This window comes from Protopterus annectens, chromosome 4.part0 (assembly GCF_019279795.1).
Source record: "Protopterus annectens isolate FY-2018-M chromosome 4.part0, PAN1.0, whole genome shotgun sequence".
Classification (NCBI taxonomy): Eukaryota; Metazoa; Chordata; order Ceratodontiformes; family Protopteridae; genus Protopterus; species Protopterus annectens.
In genome coordinates, this window is record NC_056733.1 from 608,150,231 (window position 1) to 608,159,873 (window position 9,643).

The 9,643-nt window shown below is 40.0% G+C and overlaps 1 protein-coding gene across 1 annotated transcript in view; it reads right to left on the reverse strand.

The window, feature by feature from the left end:
- Positions 1 to 9,643, reverse strand: part of DNAH10 (dynein axonemal heavy chain 10) — a 5,879,077-nt gene that overhangs the window by 4,429,201 nt on the left and 1,440,233 nt on the right. The gene's annotated exons all lie outside the window — the stretch shown is intronic.

Below are 9,643 nucleotides of genomic sequence, written 5' to 3' on the forward strand. Positions count from 1 at the left end.
ACAAAAATTAAAGTGGGTGGGGTCCTCACTAATAATATCTAATTGAGCAGAGGAACCAGGCAGGGGTGTCTCTTTTCCTGTTTATCTGCATTATATTTAGAACCATTGGCAAAGAAAATAAGGGACTCAGAAATTCAAGGATATAATTGATATAGTGGTCAAGAAAAGCTCTCTCTATTTGCAGATATTTTATACCTGACAAAACCAGAAAGGCACATTATAGTGCCGTGGAGCATTTTGGGACAGTTTTAAATTTTTCGGGATACAAAATTAATGAAGTTAAAACAAAGTCAATAGCAGAAATATATGTACCCACACACAAATTGGTTCAGCGATATTCATATTTATGGGGACATGATAAAATGAAGTATTTTGGAGTATGGATTAAAAATGTTTCCAGTGTGGCAGCTAAGGATACGTGGGAAGAAACTAAACAAAAGAAAATATAAAAACTGAGAAAATGGAAGATCTGTTATATAGATATGGATAGTAAGGTACAAGCAGTTAAAATATTTTTACTCCCTTTAGTCTTATACACAGGTCAGGCATATTTTTATCAACCAGAGAAGTTGTGGACAGCAATTAAAGAGCTGAAGGATTTTATCTGAGAGGGAAGGCAGCAAGGGACAAGTAGGATAAGCTGATTCTTCCAACAGAACAAGGCCAATTGGGATTACCCAATTTGAATGGGGTATTTCAGAGCAACACAGTTAAGGCTGCTGTAGCACAAGCATAAAACTATAATTCAAAGTGGAAAGAGATGATGATGAAACAGGGGGGAAGTAATGAAACAAGGAGAGACTAGGATTTTGGATGCAGAATTCTAAGGACAGTAACAATAATCACACATAATATTATATTCATAAAGTAGCGGAAAGTATTTTATGAACTAAACCAACACTGGAATGAAGAAGGGAGATTCTGTCAATAGGGCTGACTGCAATTAGGGATAGACATCAGGCAAGAGGGGGCTGGAATTTATTGGAGAAAAACTGGCAAAGAAACTAAGGTATTGGCAGCAAATAACTAGAAATGGAACGGTAATAGAATGGGAAGATGCCATGAATGTATTTGGACTTCAGGATAGAGATTGCCTTCGTTATCAAGGATTGATGGAGTATAGGCAATGAGAAAGAAATGCTGGGATCCTAAACAAAAGATCAGCACTGATAGAGTTTTTAGTAGGACCTAGAAGAGAAACTGCCACTTAAAAAAGGAATAATTAGTAGAGCATATAAAATGTTGCATGATAACTAAGAATCAATCAAAGGAGGTTAGAAAGAATTAGAAAAAGAGACTGGATAAGAAATTCACAAAGAAACAGTGGGGGGATACATGTATGTCTCCCAAATATGCAACAAAATCTAGAAAATTTAGGATTTTTGCTTGGAAATGTTTATACCCCAAGTAGACTCCAGAAAATTTCTCCTCAGGTAGACAGCAATATTGACGTGTGATGGGGAAGAAAGAGGTAATTGGGAACATATTTTCTGGGAGTATAATGAGTTGGCAGACTTTAAAGCTTCCATGCAGACTGCTCTGTCAGAGATGCTAGGTGCACAAACTGGTGTAACTAAGGAAATTATTTTTCTGAGCTGTGATACAGAATCAGAACTGCCTAGACATAGTAAGGCTTTGCTGAGTCTAATTATGGTGGCTGCCAAAAAAGCAATTACTAGAAAATGGAAATCAAAGTCTAAGCCAAATGTACTAGAAGTAGCGAATATAGTAACATAGAAAAAAAACAACTGGAATTTGGATCTTTAGGAAAGGGTAGGAGCACATTATATAGGAAAAATGGGAATTGTGGAACAATACATACAAGGGAGGAATAAGGTTTAAAAGAAGGCAGGAGTTGAATGAGCTATGTAATGTTTGACTGACAATGATTGGGTAGATTATAAGTGATGTATAATGTTGGCATCTAGGATTGTGTCAGTATGGTTTGTGATGTAAAATGCTTGAAGCTAGGATTGTGTCAATATGGTTTGTTTTCATTTATATAAATGTATGATTACCTATGTCATAAGTGATAATTTAATAAAGAGTCTCCTTGTTTAAAAAAGGGGTAACTTATCTGCCCAGCAAAGGAACAGCACAAGCTGACTGGCAATCCCCGAAAGCCTCAGAGAACAGTACTCTTCAGTGGAAGGAAAGCTCTAAAAGGCTTTTTGTCCATATCTGTCTTTTTGACAGTTTGGGCATGAGGTATGTGTCCTGAAGCTTTAGAAGCTGCTCTGCTGTTGTATTCTTGACAGGATACAACACATATAGCTAAGGCAACTTGCAGCAGTAATCAATACAGTGATTAATACAGTGAATGCTAAAATATATGGAAGAGGGTATAACCCACAACTATAGCAAAATAGCAAACAATTAGCTTTGACTTAGCTGAAAACAAGCTTGAGCAATAGAGATGGGGCCTTGGCAAACTAGATCTGGGGTAACTATCTACCTGAGGAGATTATGGGTAAGGGAAGAAGCCTGAGCACTGGATCCAAAGTATGAGAGTGGCCAAAGATGGATCTGAGATGGATTTGATAACCCATCCATTAAGGAACAGACGGAAGAGAAAACATCAGATCAGAAAGTTTTGGTCTGATGGATGTGGAATAACTCCCTGGAAAAGAAGAGATTTCTTCCCACAGTCATCTGTAACTCAGCTAAACCAGTCTCAGAACCCATTTGCCTAAAACAATCTGTTGCCTCAGACAGAGATGGAGACGTAGACTTTCTAGAAGGGAAAATGGACTGCCATGGTGGGAGAAGGGGTGACGGACAAGGTCCTTCATTTGACGTTCCTTTGTTCTGGGGCATTCCTGCTTTCTTTTTGGAACATCTATGTTGCTGTTTTTTAAATATCTGCAAAATCTTTTGAGACTATTTTGTTTCCTGTCAAAACTGGACGAGGAAGCAGAAAATCCCTTGGAAAATTTATTGAAGGGGCAATGAAAAATCTGAAATTACCTGTTTCATTTTACCTCTCTCATCACATTTTTGATAACCTCTGCAGTGAAGAGTCCAGAAACAACATATATACCCAAAGGATAATTTAAAATCTCATTTTTTAGATGTTTTGGAAGATTCATAGATCTCAGCTAGGCAAACCTTCTCAGCACAGTACCAGTGAAACAGCCCTGGATGTAGCATAGTCAAAGTCATAAACACACTTTAAACAATGAGTGATGACCTGAAAAACTGAAACTAAACCAGTTAAAGCAGATTTTTTTTCCTCAGAGGAAGGAACTGCAGATAAAACATTCCTCATACTTTCACAATTAGTCAGAATAAACTTTAACATATGAGACAGTTAATTCAAAATTCTAAAAATTAAAGTTGCAGAAGTATACACTTCTTTCCCATACTTATCACTTTTATCATCCTTGTCAGAAGGGGAAAGATTAGAATTAACAGCATGCTTGGCAGTAGCTGGATTTGCTAAGTCTATAGTTGCTGGGTGAGGTCTGACATGAATGTATAGATTAGGAACTGTGTACATTCTACTTGCTTTCTTAGGAGCATCATGTCTATTACTCTGGGAAATCACATGTCATGACAAACACATTCTCCTATGCTGGCAGGACTAGCGGATGGGAGGAGGTTCTGGGAATTCCAATTGTGACAATTCATAGTACTGTCAGAGGGACTGAGAAACTTCAGTGTTCTTCCACAGAGAAGAATGACGCTTTCTGGAATAGTCTCAGAGAAAAAGAATCCTTAACAGGGAGATTCAGGTAACGCGCTTCCTCTGAGTCTGAACCAGAAATCTGAGGAGAAAACCAATATCTGTCTCATCACATTCCTCTCCAGATTCAATTTCTTCAATCTCTTCAGGAAAAAGGAATCCTTTTTTTCATTTACCAGACACCACCTGATAATCAGTACAGTAAAAGCTCACTTAACCGGCACCCATGGGGATTGGTAGATGCCGGATAAGTGTAGTTTCCGGTTGCTTGAGAGTTGCTTTGCAATTTTTGATTGGCTCATATGCCGGTTTACGAGCCAATCAATAATTGCAAAGTGGAACCACTTCTACTCACTGCAGGCTGTTCTGCATTGTGTAGAAGTGGCTCCGCTTTACGATTTTTGATTCACTCATATACCGGCATATGAGCCACTCAAAATTGCCAGTTGCCTGGGAGTGCAGGTTGATTGAGTTCCAGTTACCACATACTTTACTGTACTAGGCCCTGAGCCAGACTTAATAAACTACTCCTGCTCAGCGAACTGGAGCAGGACAGGATATATGTTTAGTTTTCCAATTCTTTTTGGCAGGAGAGTTTGGCCAAACTGTGTTTTAATGGCAACAACAGTTTCCCCAGGGATGGGCACAACATTCTGGCTAATTAGGAGTGTCTTTCTGGCCCCTTCTCCCAAAAGTGACCCCAACAGCCACAGAGGATGGGGTTAGTCCATAGTGGCTCTATGGCAATAACAGAGGGATCTGGGGAAAAAGATGAGTGGTATGATGGAACCAACCTTGGACACAGCAGTCTCACCTATCTGTGGCAGAGGTAAATTCCTAGGCAGCTGTGGTGGCAAAGGCTGTTTAGTTAACTTTTTTCTTTTTGCACTTGGAAGGACTAGTTGTGAGGCCAGTAGTTGGTTCTATGGTCAAGCTGAAAAAGGTGCTTCTTTGCTAGGGCAACTAAGCAGCACAAGCCAGTAAAGTTTTAAAAGCAGTATAAAGCCACTTTTTCCAATACAAACATAATAAAAAGAACTCTAATACACCTTATCAGATCCAAAAGCATTTTAAACACAATTACTCCACAGACAAAAAGGGTTTTAGAATGTTTAAATCAACTTTTAAACTGTCAACTCAAAAGGGCATTCCTGTTTAAACGTACAGCAGAGTTGCATGACAGTCGATAAAAACACATATTCCTAGCTTAAAATATACTTTCCTAAACAGGAAAGTAAATTAAAACATTAAAAATTATATGTGGTAGGTTTTTCCAGCACAAGCCGACTGTTGAATCTTGAAACCTGCAGAGGAGTGCTCTTTTCAGCAGCAGTAAAGCTCTGAAGGGCTTGGTGCCCAAATCTGTCTTTTTTGTCAGCTCAGCTTGAGCTGACTAATGGTTTGGGTGCATGAAAGGTCCTTTGAAAACTGGCCAGCTGTTATCTCCTAGGCAGGATATAACCCACACAACTTAGGTTACTGCCACAGTAATCAATATGAAGGACATCTGCAGGGTCTGAGGTAAGGATTTCTTATGTAGTTGACATATAACACTGTGGTCCATGCACATCACTGAGCATAGGAATCTTCCAAGGAAAGTTGCCAAATGTGACTTTTTCAAAGGATTAAACCTACCATAAGACTCATACAGGACTGCCCCTTGATGTTCTCTCTAGAATGCTCTTCCACTGAAAGAATGAGGCAAAAGAGTGCAAAATTTCCCTTCTTCCTCAGGGGAGTAGTCTGGGGTTAACAAAACCATTAGGCAGTGAATGAATTACTGTTAATCACTGAATGACAAGGAAAAGGATGGAAAGAAAAGTAGCAGTACATACTGAAGGTAGCACCTGATCGAGAAAGGCTGGCACAGAGCCTTATACAGTCATTAAACCATGCTCCCTAATGGTGTACTCCTGCATTTGCAAGAACAAGTCCCATCAGATATCAAACGAAATGCACATATCCAATATCTGGGCCATTTCTGTGTACCCAACTAGTTTTAAAGGACCAGATAGAGTCTTATAAAACTCACTTGGTGAGCCTTCATAAACCTGGGACAATCCAAAATAGCAGATTTCTCAAATTAAAAGTTCAACCACTGAACTTTGATGGGCCTGGAGGAACTGCACTGCCTCATCTTACTTGGTAAAGCTATGTTCTGGATGCTCCATAGCAATAAGTTTTATGGTGACCCCCCCCCCCCCCCCAGGAAGAACCTTTGCCAAGCTGGCTGCTGGGAATGCACATCTCTCTCATTCCTTTCACGATAAGATGGCAATGGTTATTATTTATTTATTTATTACATTTGTTAATGGGGAAAGTCCACTGAGCCTGAAATTAGCCCATTTTCAGTGGAGGCCCAGGGAGAAAAGCTCCACGTTTAATTACATACAAGGAAAAAGTTGCACACAATACAGAGTATATAAAACAGTAGTAGCACATGAAAATCAAACTGATAACAACAGTGAAGAATTGTTTACAGTCATGGTATAAATGTAGAAATAGAAAAATAGTATGCATTCAAATAACAAATAAATATAAATATATATATATATATATATATATATATATATATATATATATATATATATAGTATTTGTAGCAGTGATGAGTATTCACTTAAGGGTATTCTCACCCCCTAAATGGCCCATCTCAATACTGGAAGATTGCCAAATTCTGGTAATAACGGCCACACAGGTAAAAAACGCATTCTCCAAAGCTAAGAATACAGCATCCATGGGAACAGATGACATCCTGAGCTGTGTACTACATGAACTACAAAATGAACTGGCACCTCATCTAAGTGTCATGTTTAATCATACCCTCACCTCAGGCTTCATGCCCACTGAGTGGCGCATAGCTACAGTTATCCCACTCCACAAGGGGGGATCCACCTTGGATCCCGGGAACTACCACCCCATCAGTCTGATGAGCCTGATCTGCAAGGCCATGGAACGTATTATCATGGAACTTATAAACAAAGACATTGGCAACTTTAAAACACTGGACCCCACCCAGTTTGGGTTCGTGAAGGGCCAATCTTGTCTCCTGAACCTGATTGACTTCTTCGAATCAATCTCCAGAGCCGTGGACGAGAGTAAGGCAGTCCACACAGCCTATCTGGATCTTGCCAAAGCCTTTGACACCACCCCCACTCTGGAATCATAGATAAACTTACTAAGCTGGGCATTAATCCCTACGTCACTCGATGGGTTGCCAACTGGCTTACTGATAGAATCCACACTATAAAAGTAGCTGACTCCAAATCCAGCTCCAGGCAAGTGACAAGTGGAGTACCTCAGGGTTCAGTCCTGGGACCTCTCTTGTTTGGCATCTACTTCTCTGAAGTACACGCCAACACTAAAGGACTCTGGCTAACAAAGTTCGCAGATGACTGCAAACTGGGAGCCATTATCGAATCCCCAAATGATGTCGATACTCTACAAAAGGGCCTTACAGAAACAGATGCTTGGTGCCAGAGCCATAGGCTCAAGCTCAATGCCAAGAAATGTATAGTTATCCCCTTTGGGAAAAAACATGTACCCATGAATTACCACATAGGTGACAGTACACTAAACACTGAAAGTGTGATAAAAGACTTAGGGATACAGGTGGACAGTGGTTTCACCTTCAATAACCACATCGCCACAACAGTCAGGAAATCCTTCTATGTGGCACACCTCATCACTAAGGGATTTTCATCCAGAAAAAAGGAGGTCAGTGTCCCACTGTACCCATCCCTCATTAGACCCATTATAGAATACAACACCCCATTTGGTATGTACCTCTCAAGACATCTGCAACAACTGGAGAGGCCACAGAAATACTTCAGTAAAAGAATCACAGGCCTAAAGCAGATGCCCTATGCTGACCACCTTAAAAAACTCCAGCTATACTCTGTCATATATCGTCTACTCCGAGGCAATCTCTGATTAACATACAAGGCCATGTCAAACCGAGAGCTGTTGGACATGCTACACTTAAAGAAATCCCAATCCCTCAGAGCCACATGCTCCAGGGATCTAAACCTTGTCATCACAATAAACAAAACATGCTGGAGGGATAGGTTCCTGATCCAGAGACTCCCCAGACTCTGGAATAGACAGCCCATACATGTCAAGCAGAGCACCTCTTTGGCCCTCTTCAAAAGGAACCTTGATGATTGGATGGGAAAAAGGAAATTCACCCCAGGGATCACGTCAGTCACCCTGCTAGACAGGGGTCTAGGGAAGTAAATAGTGTGGGAAGAAATAGCCAGGGAATTGTTATGGCTAGGCTTGTATTGGCCCTAGGGCGATAGCCTAGTACCAACCTATGAAGAATAGAAGGAGACAGACGGGCTACGTGGTAGAGATAAAGCAAGCTAAAGTGACAGCTGAAGGAGTTAGTATGGTAGACAGAAGGAGAAGATATACCAGTAATTAAATGGTGAACAGTAAGGTTCCAGAGAGGGAAGTTAGGTTTTGGGGTTGTTTGTTATGGTGCAGGTGAATAGCCAGAGATAACAGAGATATAGTCTGAGGGATTTTGCAAAGAAAGCAGGATTTCTGATGGTTTTGATTGAAGGAGGGAGATTATTCCATAGCTTTGAGACAGTAAAAGAATATAACATTTGCCCGGCTGAATGTTTAGGTTTATCAACAGTCAGTAACATTTTGTTTCTAGACCTAAGAGGTCGATTAGGATGGTACAAGGTCAGTATGGTGGAGAGGGATGGGCAGGTTGAGGGGTAGTAAACAAGTTTGTGGGCACTAGTTAATTGAAGATAAGTGGGGTAGTGAGGGAATTTGAGTCAATTTAGTTGATGCAGAGAGGAATGGTGATGGACAGAAAATTTTGCATTAGTTACAAATTTGGCAACTTTGTTGCAGTATGAGTTCAGTTTAGTTTTCAGGGAGGACCGAATTTTGGTGAGGATAGAGGCACCATATAAGAGAGATAGAAGGAGGAATGATAAGGCAAGAGCCTTTTTAGCAGAGAAGCTAAGAAAATAGTTGTACCTATAAAGGACACCTAGCTTTTGATGTTTTTTTTATGTTACTGTAGATGTGAAGGTCAAACATTATCATCAATGATGAATTTGGTACTAGGGATGACTGGAATGATAGTGTGATTTGGGAATGGACAGAGAATTCTGACCTGGCAACAGGGCTAAATTTTTGGGGGATAAATATTAAGAGTTTGTTTTATTGGGACTGAGGGCGAGCTGGCTCTGTGACATCCAGGTTTTGGCTGAAATAAATGTTTCTTGAGTAAGATGCTGTAGTTTAGAGACATATTTAGAAGAGCAGATAATAGTAGAGTCATCAGCATATTGGATAACAGTACTATGGTTAAGAGTGGTATGGAAGTTGTTGACAAATATGCTGAATAAAAGGGGATCCAGTATAGAACTCTGGGGTACCCCTTTATTTGTACTGATGAAAGGGGATAAGAAGTGCTGCCATAAAGAAGATTGTGACTTGAACTTCAAATCAAAGGGTGGCAGTCTCACTCGCATGAAGTGCAAGACTATCTTGTATGTGGATTTCCCAGCATAACTCCTTGGCTGATGCTTAACCTCTAGGACCCTTAATATCTTCCATCTGTCTGGAAATGATATGCAACACATGAAACAATGAAATGGCACTTAAAATTTTCTATCATACATTTTTCCCAAACAACATAAACTGTAGTGGTGTATGTATGTGTGTGTGTACTGACTTGTGATGTGTCAAATATAGGAACCATTTCAAGGAGTCTCCTATTTAAGTTTCAAGAATGAGAATGTTTCAATGATGTGTGTTATGCCTGAGAACTGAACTATGCAGATACAGAAAAGAACTGGGCTGCCTAGAGGCTGACTGCCCTCTCCTAAAATCATAATTTATTCCATTCATCTTACAGAGTTTTATTTGTCAAATATGTGCCAAAAACACAATTGCTGACCACTGTTCCAGTTTCACATAATGCATTTGC